General features: G+C 44.1%; 1 long non-coding RNA gene and 1 pseudogene across 1 annotated transcript; one reads left to right on the top strand and one right to left on the bottom strand.

Moving 5' to 3' along the window:
• LOC138515409 (zinc finger protein 850-like) overlaps positions 1-18,237 on the bottom strand; it is a 131,293-nt pseudogene that overhangs the window by 38,739 nt on the left and 74,317 nt on the right.
• LOC138516959 (uncharacterized) lies at positions 391-16,588 on the top strand. Its single transcript, XR_011282336.1, has 3 exons — positions 391-466; positions 14,845-14,939; positions 16,314-16,588. It is a non-coding gene; the product is annotated as an uncharacterized lncRNA (long non-coding RNA).

Consider the following 18,237-nt stretch of genomic DNA (forward strand, 5'->3'; position numbering starts at 1 on the left):
TCACATACACACTGGAAAGGATTAAGGTGGGCTAAATTAAGGAAAAACAGAGACAACTCAACATATTCCCACAGTAAGAAGACAGATTCCTTTCCCATAACAAGGGCGAGGAAACGTTGCAGGTCCCTCACCTCCAGCCAATTATGTCACAATTGTTCCTTTTTAGCTTGTGCTCTGTTTTCTATTTACAAATGTAGCACTAGTGAGAAAGAGCACGGCTGTCCAAGGGAGGAACAATGGATACACATCCACACGGCAAACATCACAGGGTGGCAGCAGTCTCCCAAGTAACCGCTCGTTATCTGCAGCCAATGGACTGACATGCGCAGTGCTGAGACACTAGCCATAGGCGCATGCGCAGAAAGAACATACTGAATGGCGCATGCGTGATGAAGATACACTTTCATAGTCGACGCAGGAACCAGCGAAGGCAAAGCATGCTCAGAGCAAGACAGCTATCAGCAAGGTATGTGCAAAGAAGATATTTGAATTAAAACTGTGTTTTCAGAGAAGAGACAGTCTGCTCTTCAATAATTCTTTTTGGGCATAACCAAAAGAAAACAAGTATTGCAAAACTAAAGAGAATCATTTCTTTCGTATATTTTGTAAATGTTATTCAGATAAATATGATTGTGTGTGATTTAATGTTATGCTATTGTTAGGTTTCATGCACAGATTGTCCACACCCTGTGTTTAGTTACTTTGAAGCTTTATTTGTTAAGAGAGTCTCCCCTCAGCTCCCGGTGCAACGGCTGTCTTCTTCCCGTGTGATTCTCATAGATTTCAGAACCACACGGGCAGAACACTCTTAGATGGAACCGTGCAACCGAAACATTCTAATAACAGATCTACATTATAACATGTCCTTCCACACAATATTTACAAAATGCGGTATTAAACTATGTACAAATAAAGAAAACACTGAAATGTTACTATAGATAATTGCTTAATAAAAGGATAGACGTGGATAAGTTCCATAACTAATGAAGGATAGTATGGCGTGATTGATGATGGTTCACGCAGTTCACAGTTTCAATAATAAATAAATTCTTTTTCCTCGTTTGGTACAATTCTTCTGGGTCTTGTAAGAATTGTATTATCATCAGAGGCTCCTGTATGCATTCCCTGACTCACGAATTTCCCAGAAAAATCAACACCATTTACAAACATTTTATTTTGATCAATGTCACTTATCGGGCTATATCTATGGCTGTCTCTTTCCAAAATGACATCGTTGCATGACCACTTGTTACTGTGGTGTCACATGCCCAGTTATTTCCGGGTCACGTGACACACCGGAAATAAAGGAATCACCGGAACTGGCGTTAGAATGCCAGTCCGGGTTTATGCAGCGAAACGTGTGGTCGCGTCTTTCTATTGTTCACTGCGGCGCACCAAGCCAGGACCAAGCTGGGCCTACCCCCAAGGTCGGGCCCCACACACACCACCAGGGACCCGACATCACACTGGTGACGAGGGGAAAGGAGAAGAGCCCGCGAGAGGAGCTGCATACAACACGCGCAGCATCCGAGCCTCGTTTTCACACCCCCAACATTCCAAACCTACACGCAGGCCCGACGGAAACTTTGGAAGCCTCGTTCTCAGGCCCCCCCAACGTTCTAGGAGCATCGCGCTCGGTACAAAGTGGTTGCAGCAAGTCCTGCCTCACCCAAGAACAATTTAGGTTATTAAAAAAATATATATATTTTTTTTCTCCTATTGAACTATTAAAATATCAGGAGGCACAACCAAGCTATCAAAGTCAACGGAAGACATCACTCAAGCACCCAGGCACCTGCATCACGACACGGGTGAGTGAAGCCCTACCGGCCTGCAATTTTTGGCTGCGCCATCACCCCAGTAACGCAACATGTCCAGCAGAGAGTCAAGCCCCTCGAGGGTCAACACTAGCTCGTCATCCAGAAGGAGCATCACCACAGATCACCCGACCCAGCGCTCACCACGCTCATGCCTCCGTTTGACCCATTCACCACTGGAGCAGCCATTCGCTGGGAAATCTGGCTACAACAGTTTGAAATGCATCTCGACACAAGAGATATCACGGTACCAAAGAGGAAACGCACCTTCCTTTTGCTCAATATCGGGGCTGCCGCCTTACGCCTGTTTAACGCCATCCCAAACCGCGGAGACGGAAACGACTATGACGCTGCGAAGACTGTGCTCACTAACATGTTCAAACCTGACCTCAACCCAGACTATGAGCGTTTTCATTTCTGCATGGCCAGGCAGCGAGACACCGAGACAGTTGATAAATTTCATGCACGCTTGCGCGAGATGACGGTCGGCTGCGAGTTCCCTGATGAGGAGTTCGCCATCCACCTCCAAATAATCAACGGCAAGGGAAGGAAAAAGCCTGCAAATGGTGCGGCGGTCCGTGGCACAAAGGTGAATCCTGTCCCGCATGGGGGTCAACATGCCGAAAATGCAACTGCCTTAATCATTAGGCTGCAGTCTGTCTAAACCCGCCAAACCGAAACGACAGAGAACCAACTCCGTAACCAGGGCAAGAGCGCCGAAAAAGTTTGCACTCAGAGAAAATCCATTCCAGCCTAACAAGAAAGGAAAGGCCAGAGCCGTTGATCACTCCCAAAGATCCCCGGACACAAGCGAGAGTGATGACAGCGATGACAGCGAATCCCCTGATAGGAGAGACAAAGACAGATGGAAAAGAGGGAACAAGCGGATACACCGGGTGCACCTCATCTCGGCCGTTGAACCACATAGATCCCGACAACGGAAGAGACCCTCATGTACAGTCATCGCCAATGGAGAACCACTAAAAGTAGTCATCGACACTGGCGCAACAGTGAATGTAATGCCAACGACAGCATTCGACAAGCTCCGCCTGAAGCCCAAACTCCATGAGAAGAACGGATGCAAGAAGCCCCCACCAGTGCTAGGATCCTTTAAATCAGACTTTTCTCATAATGACACCAGTTGCCGGGCACGCATATATGTCGTGGATGCTGGCTGTGAAACGCTGCTAAGCTGCAAGACAGCGGAAAAACTGAAATTAGTACATTTCACTTTCAGCCTTCAACACAAAGAACTCGATGGCCTACTAGAACAATACCAGAAGATATTCCAAGGCATCGGATGCCTGAAAGGTCGAACCATCAAGCTCCACATAGACCCTACCATCGAGCCGAAAGCCGTCCGACACCGACGGATACCGTTCCACTTCAGAGAGGCAGTGGAGAAGGAACTGGCCAAGCTCGAAGAAGCAGGAATAATAGAAAAGACGTCAGGCCCAACCCCGTTGGTATCCGCCATGGTGGTTGCCCAAAAACCCAAACAACCCAACGCAGTACGAATCTGTATAGACATGAGGCTTCCCAATGCAGCCATCGGAAGAGAACGCCACATAACTCCAATGATAGATGAGCTCATTGTGGACCTCACAGGAGCAACAATATTCAGCAAACTGGACCTCAGATCCGGCTATCACCAGCTCCGACTAGCCAGAGAGTCGAGATATATTACCACATTCTCCTCTCACCTCGGTCTAAGACGGTACAAATGGCTTAACTTCGGGATATTGTCAGCTGCGGAGGTATTCGAAAAGTCCTCGCTGGCCTAGGGGGCACCACAAACATCAGCGACGACATCCTTGTGTACGCGTCAAATGAGAGAGAGCACCACAAATGCCTGGCAGCAGTCCTGGGCAGATTGGAAGAAGCAGGCCTGACCCTAAACGCAGAAAAATGCGAATTCGCAAAGGAAGAACTAGGTTTCTTTGGGTACATCTTCAACGCAAAAGGCGTATCACCTGACCCCTCCAAGGTGGAGGACATAAAGAACACCAAGGCACCTCAATCTGCCACTGAGGTAAGGAGCTTCATGGGAATGGCGACGTACTGCGCGCGGTTCATTCCAGACCTCGCCAATATTGCAAGCCCACTCAGAGAACTAACGAAGAAAGACCAGAAGTGGGAATGGACATCGATCCACCAACAAGCATTTCAACAGATTAAGGACTCACTGTCAGCCTCCACAACCATGGCATTCTTCAACATAGAAAGGCATACCAAACTCCTTGTAGATGCCAGCCCGGTTGGCCTTGGAGCGGTACTAACCCAGACAGACATTGAAGGCAACGTGTTCCCCATCGCATTTGCCAGTCGGGCACTCACCAAACCTGAGCAGAACTATGCACACATAGAGAAGGAAGCACTCGCTATCCTGTGGGGATGCCGTCACTTCAAAGTGTACCTGCTGGGCAAGCAAGCAAAGGTATTTTCGGACCACAAACCCCTGATCCCGATATTCTGAGGGTCGGCTCCTCACCCACCAGCACGCATTGAGAAATGGATGGTGCAACTGCAACCCTACAATATCGAAGTTGAATATCGCCCAGGGACAGACAACCCAGCCGATTACCTGTCCCGTCACCCGAGGCCTGCCACGGAAGGAGAACAACGCCATTCGAAGGAAACTGACGAACATGTGTGCCACGTAGTCGCCTGCGCCCGAACACGAGCCCTGACCTTGCAAGAAGTAGCATGTGAAACGGAAGCGGATCCCATCCTGCAACATACCACCACCGCCATCCAGTCAGGTAATTGGAAGAACTACCTCACGTCCATGGCCCAACGCACCACGTCAGCTCAAGCCAAACTCCGAGCAATATTCGGGATCCGACATGAGCTCTCTGTTGCCCCCGAAGGGGTACTCCTCAAAGGCCACCGAATCATACTGCCAGCATCACTAGAGGAGAGAGCCCTCCAGCTAGCTCACAGCAGACACCAGGGCATTGTCAAAACCACGGCATACCTAAAGTCCAGAATGTGGATGCCCAACATACAACAACGGGTAGTGGAGCTGGTAGAATCCTGCGCAGCCTGCCAAGCCTCCAGAAGGCCTGAGAACCCGGAGCCCATCAGTAGTGCCCCAAGAAGCAGCAAGCGGTGGGATGCAGTCAGCATGGATCACTGTACAATTGCCGGCGAAGGATATCTACTCGTGGTAATTGACGAGTTCAGCAGGTATCCTGAGGTAGAACACGTGGCGTCCAGCTTGTGGGATGTTTTTACCCATGCATCCGAGCCCTACCTCAAAAACTGTGCAGTACTGGCATTGAAAACATCATGATGGCCAGAGCTTCCCAGAAAATGCCCAGGGAAGTGCATGAAGAATAGGCTGCCACCCATTTTTGCCGATGTTATGGGCACAGAAGGGCACTGCCTAAAAACCCCATTGGACTACCCACACAGTAGCCTGAAACCATTGGGAATGGCAATGCTGATTGCCAAAAGCAACCTAGAATTGTGGGGAATTCATTTCTTAAATCCCAAAAATGGGTGCATTACCAGTACTCACCACTATCAGAAAGCCGACGTTTTAAAACAACACCAGATTTTACTTTTTTGTGTAAAACTGAATAAATGAACCCAAAGCAGGCCAAAGAAAGACTTACTGAGAGGTGGATACAATGTAAAGTTATATTCTAAAGTGACTTGAAGGTTTATAACAAGACTGGCTGAGCTGTGGATTTCAGCAGTTTAAGTAAATTTGGACTGAAAGACACTAAAAATCTAAATGTTTAAAAGAAATGAGTGACCTACTTTTGAGTGTCACATAGGTTGCAATTGTTTAAATGTCATAGTTTTAAACTTAGAATCAGCATTCTAGCTGCATATGTAAAAAATGGTTAGTTTATTTGAATGCAGAAAACTGGAGAACAGAAATGACATGTAGCTAAAAACTGGCTTAAAGAGATTCCAATTTTGCCTGGCAAATACCCCCATCAGGAGTGAAACTTGATTCACAGTAACTTCCCAGGCCTGGCTGTTTCCTGCTGGCCACACTAAGGATATGCCATCTCTCTGATAATTGAATTAAGGGGAGCCCCCACAGAATACAGGAGCTCTGAACAATGCAACCCCCTTCACCCAGGCAGATGGTTTATTGCAGGTGTCGTAAAACAGCTTCCTCTTGGCAGAAGCTGGGAGGGGCAGGGTCTCTGAGCTTGGCAGAAACTGGAAAGACTGGTTTCTGTACCATGTGACCTGAAAAGACACACCCCTGTAGCCAGAATATGGTTTTAGAAAAAGGTGAATAACTCATAGTACGGACTTGTCATAAGTATTTAAATGATACCATAATTCTTGTGATTTTTCGGTGCACATTTGAAGACGTGTTAGGACCCGGTGGTATGTTCAGGGGGGCTTTAGCGGAAAAGAGGATATTACTCAAAATGTATGCATGTGAAAAATCTGACACTTCATCAATTAATGTCCATACTCCTTGCGCACATGTGTGTAAATTTGGGTTAATGTCCGATATTGCAAACCAGTTAAAAAGTGCAAAATATTGCCATTTCTGGATGCAAGCCCCCAGGAAGAGCAGATTCGGACAGGGTATACCTCCTGTGATATGTGATGGGTGCATGTAAATTTAAACAAATGTGTACCTGTGCAAATATGTTTTTAGGTCAGATGTAGATTGTGTGTAAAGTTGACAGGGGTGGGTTCTCTGTATCATAAACAGACCTCATCATGATGACACTTCATTTCATTCCCCCAATCAAGGGGAAGAGGAGGAAGTGGCCAATGGCAAGTGGAGAGGGTTAGGGTCTAGTGATGCTGCACACACACCCATTTTAAAAACAGATAAAAGCAGACAGACAGGGACATTCTTTTCCATCTGCTGCGGGACACTCTGCCGGAAAAATCCATACTTTACCTCCATAAACCTCCAGAGAGCCAACATAGAGAATTCAATCTATCCACCTTCAGAGACCCAGACCAGACCAGCAGAGTAGAGCTGACCCAGACCGCTGTTAGCAGAACCAGAGAGCTGAACCGGAGTCCAGTCCAAAACCTGACCAGATCCGTGGCGAGGCATATTTCTAAATATATTGTGAGTACTTAGCAAAACTGTGCAGAACCAATCTCTTAGTTAAAATAATATAATTCAATCTATTTTAATCTAACCAGAACTGCCTCCTAACTGTCACCTGTCATTTGCAAAGCTGTCACCTGTCATTTTCTAGTTGCAAACTGTCACTTGTCACTTTGAACTTTAAAATTTAAAATCTGAAAAACGACCTTTACCATATCGCTCATATCTCCGTGACCGTTTGTCTTAGAGACTTGCAGTAACTTTCATCTGGAACCTGAGATCCTAGGCTGTCCTAGGACCCCAAAACGATAGTGCTAGTCCTTGTAGTTCCACTGTAATCGCGCCCGGCGCACTCGGAAAAATCTGCCGCGATTTGCAAATTCCTCCACGTGTGAAAACAGCAGCTTCCTTACTTTCATTTGCCAGAAATTCGTTTAACCTGCTAATCATCCCTGAATCATTGCAAGAGTGAGCCTGGACTAATATTAACTAGATACCACTCATCCTGAACCTCCAGAGGGAATTAAAAGCATTTTAGCATATTTTTCACTTCATTGCCAGCACATATAAAAGCATTTTGCGCCTGTGTTTCAAACTTTTGTAGTCTAAGCTTGCTGGGGTGAACTGAATCACATTTGATTGCATTTCTGAGAACTGTGTGCCTTCCTTCCATTTCCTTGCATTGCATAAAAGGGGGGGGGTGAATTGTCCAAGAAAGTGATTACATTGTCTTTTGCTGAAATCCTATCAAGTTATTTTCTGTACTGCATTTCATTCCACATTGCATCCATTTGAAACCATAAAAGTATTGTTGCTATCTTATCCATCCTATAACCACTCATCATTGATTATCAAGAAGTGTGCTAGTGCCAGACTATCCATTATTGATTACTGATCAGATTAAGTGTGATATCCAATTATTAATTTATTATAAAGTGTGATATATATATATATTGTTTAAATTCTCAAATAAACCTTTTAACTTGCAAAACAGAACTACTTCTTGGCTCAGTGGGGTCAGGAGGCTTCCAAGAGAGGGGTGTTATATAGGGGTAGTCATCCAGAACGCATGAACTGGACATAAAGATATATCAATAAGGGTTTTCATTCAGTATTCTAGACTAGGCGTTGACTTAGCTGTAGTGTTGAATTGAATCCTCTTACAACCAACACGGAGACCACAATCCTCACGCTAGAAAAGATCTTCGCAACACACGGAATACCAAGAAAGATAAAGAGCGACAACGGACCATCATTTACCAGCCAAGAGCTGCGCGACTTCTTTAAGGACATAAATGTAAAACACAAGCGAATCACCCCAAGATGGCCCCAAGCAAACTGCGACGCCGAGAGATTCATGGGGTCACTCAATAAGGCCTTTCGCATCGCCAAAGAACGAGGACTTCCATGGCTGAGAGCGGTATATCATTTCCTGAGGACCCACAGGCAAACCCCACACTCTTCCACAGGCATCAGCCCTGCTGCTCTCATGCTCAGGGTACCCATACAGGGAGAGCTTCCCATACACCCTCAGTGGGTAGCCCCCGAACCGGACATCCCGGTCAAAGACGCCATGCGACTGAGGCGAAATGAACGAGAAACCATTACCAGGCGAGCCAGTCACAGAGAGTTAACGCCAGGCGACACGGTCATCGTCAAAAACCGGGATACGCCCAAGAAGATGTCCCTCAATTTTGAACTCCAACCGTGGACAGTCAGTGCGGCAAACCACAGCATGGTTATCTCCACCCGAGGGAGCGAAACAGTGACAAGGAATGTGTCACACTTCAGGAAAGTACCACCCGAACTGTGGGAAGAGTGCCCAGCGTCCCCAAGAAGAGAGACGATGGCACTGTGCACGCCCCAAGACCAAGTATCACCCCGAACCTATGCCAAGCCAAGAGACCCTGAGACGACACACCAGCAAGAAGGTAGGACTGAACCTGAGCTCCCAAGAGCGGACATGCCAGAGAGAGGTAACACCCGATACCTCCTGAGAGAGAGGCCGAGACCGTCCTCCCGTCTCCAGGGATACGTGGTGGACGGAGTTTACCTACAGAAAACCCGGCCAAGATGAACTCAGAGTCAGTTTGAATGCACGGTACCGTTCTAATGTTTTGTTGTTAATAGTAGTGTAAACACCTCCAAGTTGGGGAGGAATGTGGTGTCACGTGCCCAGTTATTTACGGGTCACGTGACACACCGGAAATAAAGGAATCACCGGAACTGGCGTTAGAACACCAGTCCGGGTTTATGCAGCGAAATGTGTGGTCACGTCTTTCTTTTGTGCACCGCGGCGCACCAAGCCAGGCCCAAGCCGAGCCTACCCCCAAGGTCGGGCCCCACACACACCACCAGGGACCCGACATCACAGTTACCATCTTCTAAAATTACTGACTTCTTTGAGCATTTAACCACTCTCTGTGGAGATCGGAATTTGGACTCTCCTTTCATGACTCTTCTAGGTTCTCTTACCCTGATCCAGTCCCCTTTTTCAATTCTACTTTCTTTTGCATGTTTTTGTTTGTCATAGTATTTTTTATGTTCTTCTTGTTTCCTCTTTACTCTCTTTACAATTTCTTCCATATCAATGTTTTTATTCTTCTTTAATGTCAACCAAGCAGGTCTGAGTCTGTTGGTAGCAATTCATCCTCTCATAAGTGTAAAAGGTTCATCCTCAGTTACAAAATGTGGAGTGACTTTGTCATACATGCCAACCCTCCCCATTTAGGCGGGAGACTCCCGACTTTTCAGTGAAAAATATGACTACTTTTCACATTCTCCCGCCTAAAATAATTGTAGCCCCAATGCATTCCTATGGGTAAAAATTACGTCTCCTGATTTCTCTGCTGAAATCTCCCTCCCAGGTGCGTCGGAATGTTGGCATGTATGTTTTGTACGTGTTTAGTGCCTCCTTAAGTGTTTCCTTCCATGGCAGTCTATTTACAATGGCTAACTGAATAACATCCTTTATGAAGCGGTCATGCTCTGAACTAATCCATTTTTCATAGGATGATATAGCGCCGCCGTGTTATGCTTTATGGCTCGTTCCTTGAGAAAGCATTGAACCTCCTGTGACATGAATTGTGCACCATTATCCAATATCAATTCTTGAGGTTCACCCTCTCTATTAAAAATGTGTTCCAAAAATGTCTTTACTTTCAGAACAGAAACTGACTCTTCAATGATTCCACACTCCACCCATTTCGATGTATAGTCAACTAATACAATAAAATATATCTTTTGTGGTTCTAATATCTCATATCGACCAGCAATGTCAATAGCTAACTTTGTCCACACTGAATCTGGTACCGGTATTTGTTGCAAGGGTGTGACCCTGGTAACCTTTCCTTTGTCACTCATTGCACAAGCGGAACATTCCTTGACTATCGTTTCCAAATCACCCCACATGTTGGGCCACCAACACGCCCTCCCTCACTCTTCTCTTCGTTAAACTCCTTCCCATATGTCCTTCCTGTGCAATTTCCATAATCCTCCCCCTTAAATTTGTGGGTGGAACAATGCGATCTCCCCGGTATATACATACTGCATCACATGATAACTCGCCTTTCATCTTCTCCCAAGGTTCTATAGCTCTATCCAAATCTTTCCAACCACTCTCCACCGCCTTTCTTAATTGTCCTTCTTCCAAATCTAGCTTTGTGGCTTCAATCCATTCCTCCTTACAAAAACTAGGATGTATCTGTGCTATAACACAATCGGTCTCTTCCTCATTTCTATTAAAATCTTCATCTTCAGAAGAGCATGGCAAACGGGAAAAACAATCAGCTACAATATTCGTTCTTCCTGGGGTATATTTGATGGTCACATTATATTGCATAATGATCAATATCCACCTTCTAATGCGTGGGGAAGTCAAATGTGTGTTCTTTGGGTTTAGACCGAATAAGGGGTTTATGATCTGTCTTAAATTCAATGGGGGTGCCCCATATAAGTCCTTTGAAATGCTCTAAGATCCATTTCACAGCTAGAGCTTCCTTCTCAATGGTAGAATAGTTCTTTTCCGCCCCTTTCAATGTCCTGGAAGCGAAAACAATTGGCACCACATTCCCATTCTGCACTTGTTCTAAAACACCTCCCAACCCTATATTGCTGGCATCCACATACACGATGGTCCTAGCGCTGCAATCAAACATTTTTAGGGCAGGTGCTCTGTTAATTAACATTTTGATTGACTTTAGTTCGTCTTTGCATTCCTCAGACCATTCAAATTTTATACCTTTAGTGAATAAACTTCTCATCTGAGTCGTTCTAATCGCATAATGATCTATAAATTTCGAATAGTATTCTGTGAGTCCCAACAAACTTCTCAGTTGGTCTTTATTGGAGGGATCAGGAAGCTTGAGGATGGTGTTTACCAAAGTCTCTTTAGGTTTAATCCCTTCAACATTGATGCAATGACCAAGATAAGTCACCTCTCTTTTCTTTATCTTGCATTTTTCAATCTTTAAGGTGAGACCCTTTTGCTGTATAACTTGCAACACCCCTAGTAGTTTGGCGTCATGATCTTCCTCAGACATAGCGGAGACTAAAATGTCATCCTGAAAGTAGTGCACACCTCGTAGAAAATCAAAGAGATGTTGCATCAGTCTCTGGAAAACGGCAGCCGCCGATGCCAAACCGAACGGCATTCTTTTATACCTGAATGCACCCAGGGGCATTATAAACGAAGTAAGATGCCTAGACTCTTCTTCTAGAACTACCTGATGGTATGCGGAGGATAAGTCTAATGTGGTGAGCTACTTTGCAGGCTCCATGCTGGTGAGCATCTCTCCAATATTGGGTAGAGGATGGCGAACTATCCATATGTTGTTATTAAGATCCCTCAAGTCAACACACATCCTAATTGACCCATCTGGCTTTCTTACGATCACAATGGGAGAAAGCCACTCAGAGCTCTCTATAGGCTCAATGATGTCCTGTGAACACAATTTCTCCAGTTCCTTTTTCAGTGCTTCTCGCATGCCAATTGGAATGTTCCTTACTTTGTGCACTACTGGCCTTGCCCCTCTTTTAAGTATTATGCAAATTTTAAAACCTTTGAGGATGCCAATGTTGTCATTAAAAACTTTGGGAAAACTTCCTGGCCGGGGCCGAAGCGGAATCACAACGGTTATCCATCACGCTCAAAATGGGTGTGCTCTCAGCTGGGTGTATTCTGATTTTCAATGATGCTTGCCCCCATCAGCCAACTATTGAAAACCTATCTTGGGCTACATACAATTTGCAATAGGTCTTTCTCCCTTCGAAGTCCAAGTGTACCCAAACATAGCCTATAATATCAATTGGAGATTTGTCATAGCCCATTGCTCAAACCTTGGTTACGTGTAAATCTTCCATCTTCTTCTTCAATACTTTCAAATGCGTCTCCTTATCAACCATAGTATATGGAGACCCTGTGTCAACCAGGACCTGTAGGGTAATACCATTAATGGTCATAGATACCCATGCGCCAACAGCCCCTTGGTTTGATGTGAGATCCAATATTTGTATGTCCTCTTCAAATTCACTTGTTATCGCCACTATATCACCTGAACCAGCAGCTTCTTCAACAGCTCTTACGCCAGTAGTAGCACCCTTGCCTACTTGAGTATAGTTCCTCGTTATACTTCCAAGTGTGTTAAACCTGCCTCTTCCTCTAGAATTGCGGCACACTTTACCAAAATTGCCCACCTGACCACATCTGAAACATTCAGCCAGTATCGCTGGGCATTCTTTATCTGGATTTGCATGCCTGTACCATCCACATTTGTAGCATCTGTTTTGTGATCTGTGAAACATTTCTTTGTTCTGTCTAGAGTTCATGCCAAGGTCTCATCTAACAATTCTCTTCACCATGGCAACTAGGGCCTCTTCATCTTTACCAATTTCTCCATCATTCACAGCTTGGACTGACCTGACGTTGATACAATCCTGCTTGTTCTGAACTTCTCTCATACATTTTTCTCCTAATTCATTTGATCTAGCTATCTCTAAAGCTTGTTCCAATGTCGGATTTTTCGCTTGCCATAGTCGTCGTCGTATCCGGGAGTCGGCCACATGCAGAACAAGCTGGTCTCTTAAGTACTCGTCTGCTACACCTGTAAATTCACACGTAGATATGAGACCTCTTAATGCTGCAACATATGCATCCACAGATTCATTCTTGCTCTGTTTTCTGGAAAATAATCTATATCGTTCCAGAACTATATTTGTTTTGTTTCCAAAATGTTTGCTCAGCTTCAATAACGCAGTCTCATATTTCCTGGAACCACTTGCAGAATCTCCAGATCCTTCTTCATTAACATTAGGATCCAGTAAAGTTCTGAATATTCTCAAGGCTTCTGTACCTACACAATTGAGTAGGGTGGCTTCTTTTAGATCATCATTGTACTTTGCCCCACCAATTGCTCTTAAATAGACCTGGAAGTTGTCCAATCATTGTTCCCATGAGCAGACAGGACTGCCGGGTTGTGCCAAAAATTTCGCTGGTGCCACGATGTTTTGCATGTTGAGGTGTATGATATAGGAGAAGTTTGTTCCAGCCTGAATGAAAACTAGTTTGATGACTTATATATGCGTAAGATTACTGTACGTGTGCTTCATTTATTGTTGAGTTGCTTTTGTTAAACACGGTTCTCCCTTCAGTGTGTTGTTTTAAAAAAAAATGTTTTAGCAGTTTTGATTATACATCTTCAGGTATTGGATCGTCCCTGCACAGGTTTGTTCCTTGCCACCTTGGAGATGTAGGTTTAATTCAGATTGTTATGCCGTGACTTAAATGACCATTTATCCAGCACTGAAATGTGATTATTGTTACAATGAAGACACCCAAAACTTAAACTTCAATCCGATTCTCTATAATTATTCAGTGCTCGGATAGTACTACTTGCATTGTGCCATTCTTCTATCACCATCCAAACTTAATTAAGTGTGCACAACTACCTCAGTTTATTCAGGACACTGTAAATGTTCATCCGTCTTTGTACTGACGAATGCTTGGCTTGTTAACATATATTGTTCATCTCGCAATTGACACTCATACCGTGTACACGGCCATCGCGTATCCATATGTGTGTTGCTATGGTAATCCTTGTTAAACAAAGATGCCGCACACAAAGCACGTTGTTAGGTGCTTTACTCAATGCCATTGCATGTATGTCATCGACGTGCCCACGTATAGTGCGCTCGCCTTGAGGAATCCGTTTTTTGCTTTCTCAACTTGCGCGGCAGTTTGCCAGAGAGTGAATTTGCGGTGAGTTTTCTTGTATATGTATATATATATATAGCTATGAATCCGTGAGAACTTTGGTAAATGTCCGTTCAAGTACCTTATTAATCAGGGGGTTCCAGCCATCTGTGTTTTGCCCTCGACTTCCTTTAGATCGGTCTGCCAAACACATGCCCGGGAGACTCTCCTCTTCCATATACGGCTCCTCGTCGCCACTTGTTAGGTTTCATGCACAGATTGTCCACACCTTGTGTTTAGTTACTTTGAAGATTTATTTGTCAAGAGAGTCTCCCCTCAGCTCCTGGTGCAACGGCTGTCTTCTTCCCGTGTGGTTCTCATAGATTTCAGAACCCCATTATAACATCTATCTATATTATTAACTAAAGTCTCCTGTAAGTATTTGAGTAATTTGAGGGCTTATTTTGAGACATAATCCTAGACATTCTGCCACTTTTTCTTCTGTCCTACAGATTTAACATTTGTTTTTCTGTACATTTTTGAGTTTTGTAGAGTTTGTTTTTTTCTTTACAAAGCAGCGCCTTCTCATGCAGTGAAGGTGGAGGGAAAAGTGGGGTTATTCATAAATGGGTTCCATGTTGCACGGGTTATGGATTCTGTATGCATTAGGTTTCCATGTTTGTCTGTTTTGTTCTACAGTTTGTAGTTGTAGTTGTTAATGCTGTATTTGGGAATTATTTATCAGAGGCAAGCATTATGTCGTTTTTTTAATAATTGTTTAATCTTTTCAGGCAGATCTTTGCTGTCCAAAACTTGCTCCAGATTAGGGACTGGAAACCTAGGAACTGCGGTCCTCAGAAGAGTGGACTGCTGTCATCAACTCAAGGTTTGAGGCTCTATGTTATCGTTATCATTAGTATTGGTATTGGGTTTTTTATACTGGCTCAGCTCACCACCGTAGAAGTCTCAAAGAGTGTAACCCTTGTCTGAGTTAAGGTTCATTAAGCCCCACTCAGGGACAGCAGGACCTTAGTCTGCTTAGGCTGCATTGACCTGCAAAAGGTGCAAGATAAGGCAAGAGATCTGTGTTAAAGTAAAATCCTGTGAGAAGCATAATAAGGTGTGTAAGAGGGAGCTTGATGTAATGTAAATGTATATGTAAAATTTGGATGTGTGAGGGGCTCGAGATGTACTCGGGCTCGGGCTCTCCTAAGTATATTGTGTGCATGGTTGCCCAGGGTTTACCAAAGGGATGGACTGTGCATTTTAAAAGGTCTTGATAAATTGGCTGCCCAAGGCAGAGCGAAAATGTCCCAAGTATATGTATTTCATATGAGGAAAATAAATGTAGCCATTATGAAAGGTACAGAAGGGATGGATACCAGCAAGGATTTCTTTCAAGGGGTCACTGTTACAAAAGACCAATATGGCAAAGGCCCTAAATACCTGAAGTTTCAATTTAAACTAGAATAAAAGCTGGATTACACTCATATCCTCCATCTACCTTTCCCTAACCTTCAAAACATTTACTTGCAGTTCTTCAGCTCGAGCAGAAATCAGTAGATGGAAAAACCTCATAGCTTTGCAGGAGCTCACTCTTGCAGATTTAGAAAGCTACTAGAGGCACATCTTTTTAACAATATCTGAAGATATGAGTGCTTGCAGACTTGAGTGTATTATTCAAATATAATAAACTTATCATAGCCATTTGCATAAAGGGGTAGTTCGGTCAGAAATGTTATCGGCCCAATCGATCGGGCATGCATTTCTAAGCATACATTGATCGTTCGTTAAAGAAATTCCAATGGAACTTACCCGAGTTTTTAGAAGATCCGTTTTGCGCATGTTGATGGTCCTTATGCACAAACTTCAAGCTAGAGTTTGCACTCATAATCCAAGTAACGAGTACGTTCACTCTATATAAGTTGTGTGTTTGCCAACCGGGACGGTTTACATAATATGTTGTGCCCCTATATCAATAAAACTTCAATGGATCACTGACGAAATCATTTTTCTGTAAAATTGAATAAATTACTAATTCGAATCGGAAACCAAAGTGTTCATCTTTAGATTTATAGTCCGAATAATTACATTTCTTTCACTTGGAAGTATCTCCCAAACGGTTTTTGCTGAATGTGCGTTTCTATTTGATACCTACCTAACATCACAAGTTCTGTCAGTATTTTACAAGGTAGTACAAACAAAAAAGATGCAATTATTGGGTTCATTCAAGTAAACTATTTCTGTATCTCTTACACAGGTGGTACAGGCTTTTGTCCCATTGTGCATTTACATGGTGGATTCATGGAAGACTGGGATTTCGAATTCGATGAGTAATACCTGCCTGTGTTATTGTTATTTTGCATTTATATAGCACCTTATATACCATTGGTCTGAAAGGATGAATTCCCCAGTGACTACGGACAATATCATGGACTTATACAAACAGCACCTGGACCGCAGCAGTATCATTTGTAGTGCCATTGCCATACACTTTACCAAACTAAATTAAAAAATAAAATGTGTTATTCTAAACATGTGTGCAACAGTTTTTGTAAGTCCACAACGCATCCAAACATCTAAAAGTATCGTAAAAGTTTGGTTAGCTTTGACAAGGTTACTGGCCTATCGCACTCCCCTCATCCACATCAATCCCCCGTCCAGTCTCCCCTTTGAAGACCCTGTCCCTGCAATCAACATATGTCTGTGTCCATTGATTGTGTTCCAGGCCTATTGTACTCCCCTCATCCACATCCATCCCCCTGAGTATCAATGGCAGTTCGCACCTGTGGCTGTGCGCTCGCAAGTGGGCTGCAGGATTGAGGAGATCAAACATTGTCATAGAGGCCTGGTGGGCATGATCGAACATGTCACAAATTAACAAACACACACACACACACACACCCACTTCTATAAGCCTTTATAAACACATTAGAAGTTACCAAGACAACATCTGTGAAATCGTCAACGGATATCACTAGCTCTCCACTTTTTACCTTGCTCGCTAAATCGGCTCACCTGTTCTAATGAACAATTAGTCACCCCAGAGCCAAAAACCAATAGTAATGAGACAAGGAAGACGGCTAAACTGACACTTATGCAAAGAATATTACATCCACAGTGGCAGAGGAGGGGTACATCCACTAATCAATGATCCCAACACGATGAGTGGTGCAATGAAGGAGCAGATACAGGAAGGGGCAGATCAACCACATAGAATAGTAGGAATGAGAATGCCATCAGATTCCATGTAAACAGACAGGATCCATGTAGCCCTATTGGTATCGGAGAAAGGCTTTTCCCCCTTTGTGCCCAGATAAGTGCAACCACACAAGTAAGGTACCGTTTGTGTCGGGACACCTGTGGGAAGGTAGGACATGTGTTGTTGCCGGCGTGTTTCAGGGGTTTCCTGGTGGCAAATGTCTGAAAATTGTGGGCTTTCTCCACTTTTTGGAGTTTGCCGGGCCTTGTGGGAAATATATTCTAGGGTGATTGGCGAAAGTCAGACCTCTTTAGATTCCCACAGGTGTCTTCTTTTCAGAACTGTATGGAGTTCCCCGCTTTCCTTGGTGGCTGCGACAACCCAGACCCAAATCTATGGGTTGTCCAGATGGCCAAAACCAGTATTCCCCAGGTCGTCTGATGTACCAGTGGTTTAGCCTATTCCCTTTGCGCCCCGGTCAGAGCACCGACACATTTGAGGTACCGTTTTGGTCGGCACACCTGTGGGACGGTAGGACATTTGTTGTTTTTCTTTTGGTTTTCACACATTTCCTACTGCACTTTGTTACACAGCCCTTTCATTTCCAAAATGTGTCCTACATTTAGTCGCTGCATTAGGCACACTGCGCTTTTGTAACCTGAGAAGTCACCTACCCTTCAAAAGGTCTTCCTGTGTTCTTTTAAAAAATGCATGTTTGCCATTCTTCACCACTTTCATTTTCCTTTTTTTCAAACGCTAAGTACGTCTGTTTAGTCCGTAAGCATAAAAATCCTGTGCATCATGGCTCAGTTTTTGGCCTGTGGCACTGCTTGTTTTTTTAAATATTAACAGAAATGTGTAATTTCCTAACTATATGAGTCAGGGCAATGTAGCAGTGCTTTACTTTTCTCAATTTTGGCAGAAGTCATTACCTTACCAGTCTTAATATGTCCAGCACACTTTTCTTTTCATTCACATTTCC

Source organism: Ambystoma mexicanum, chromosome 6q (genome assembly GCF_040938575.1).
Source record: "Ambystoma mexicanum isolate Mex_15411 chromosome 6q, UKY_AmexF1_1, whole genome shotgun sequence".
NCBI classification, from domain to species: Eukaryota; Metazoa; Chordata; class Amphibia; order Caudata; family Ambystomatidae; genus Ambystoma; species Ambystoma mexicanum.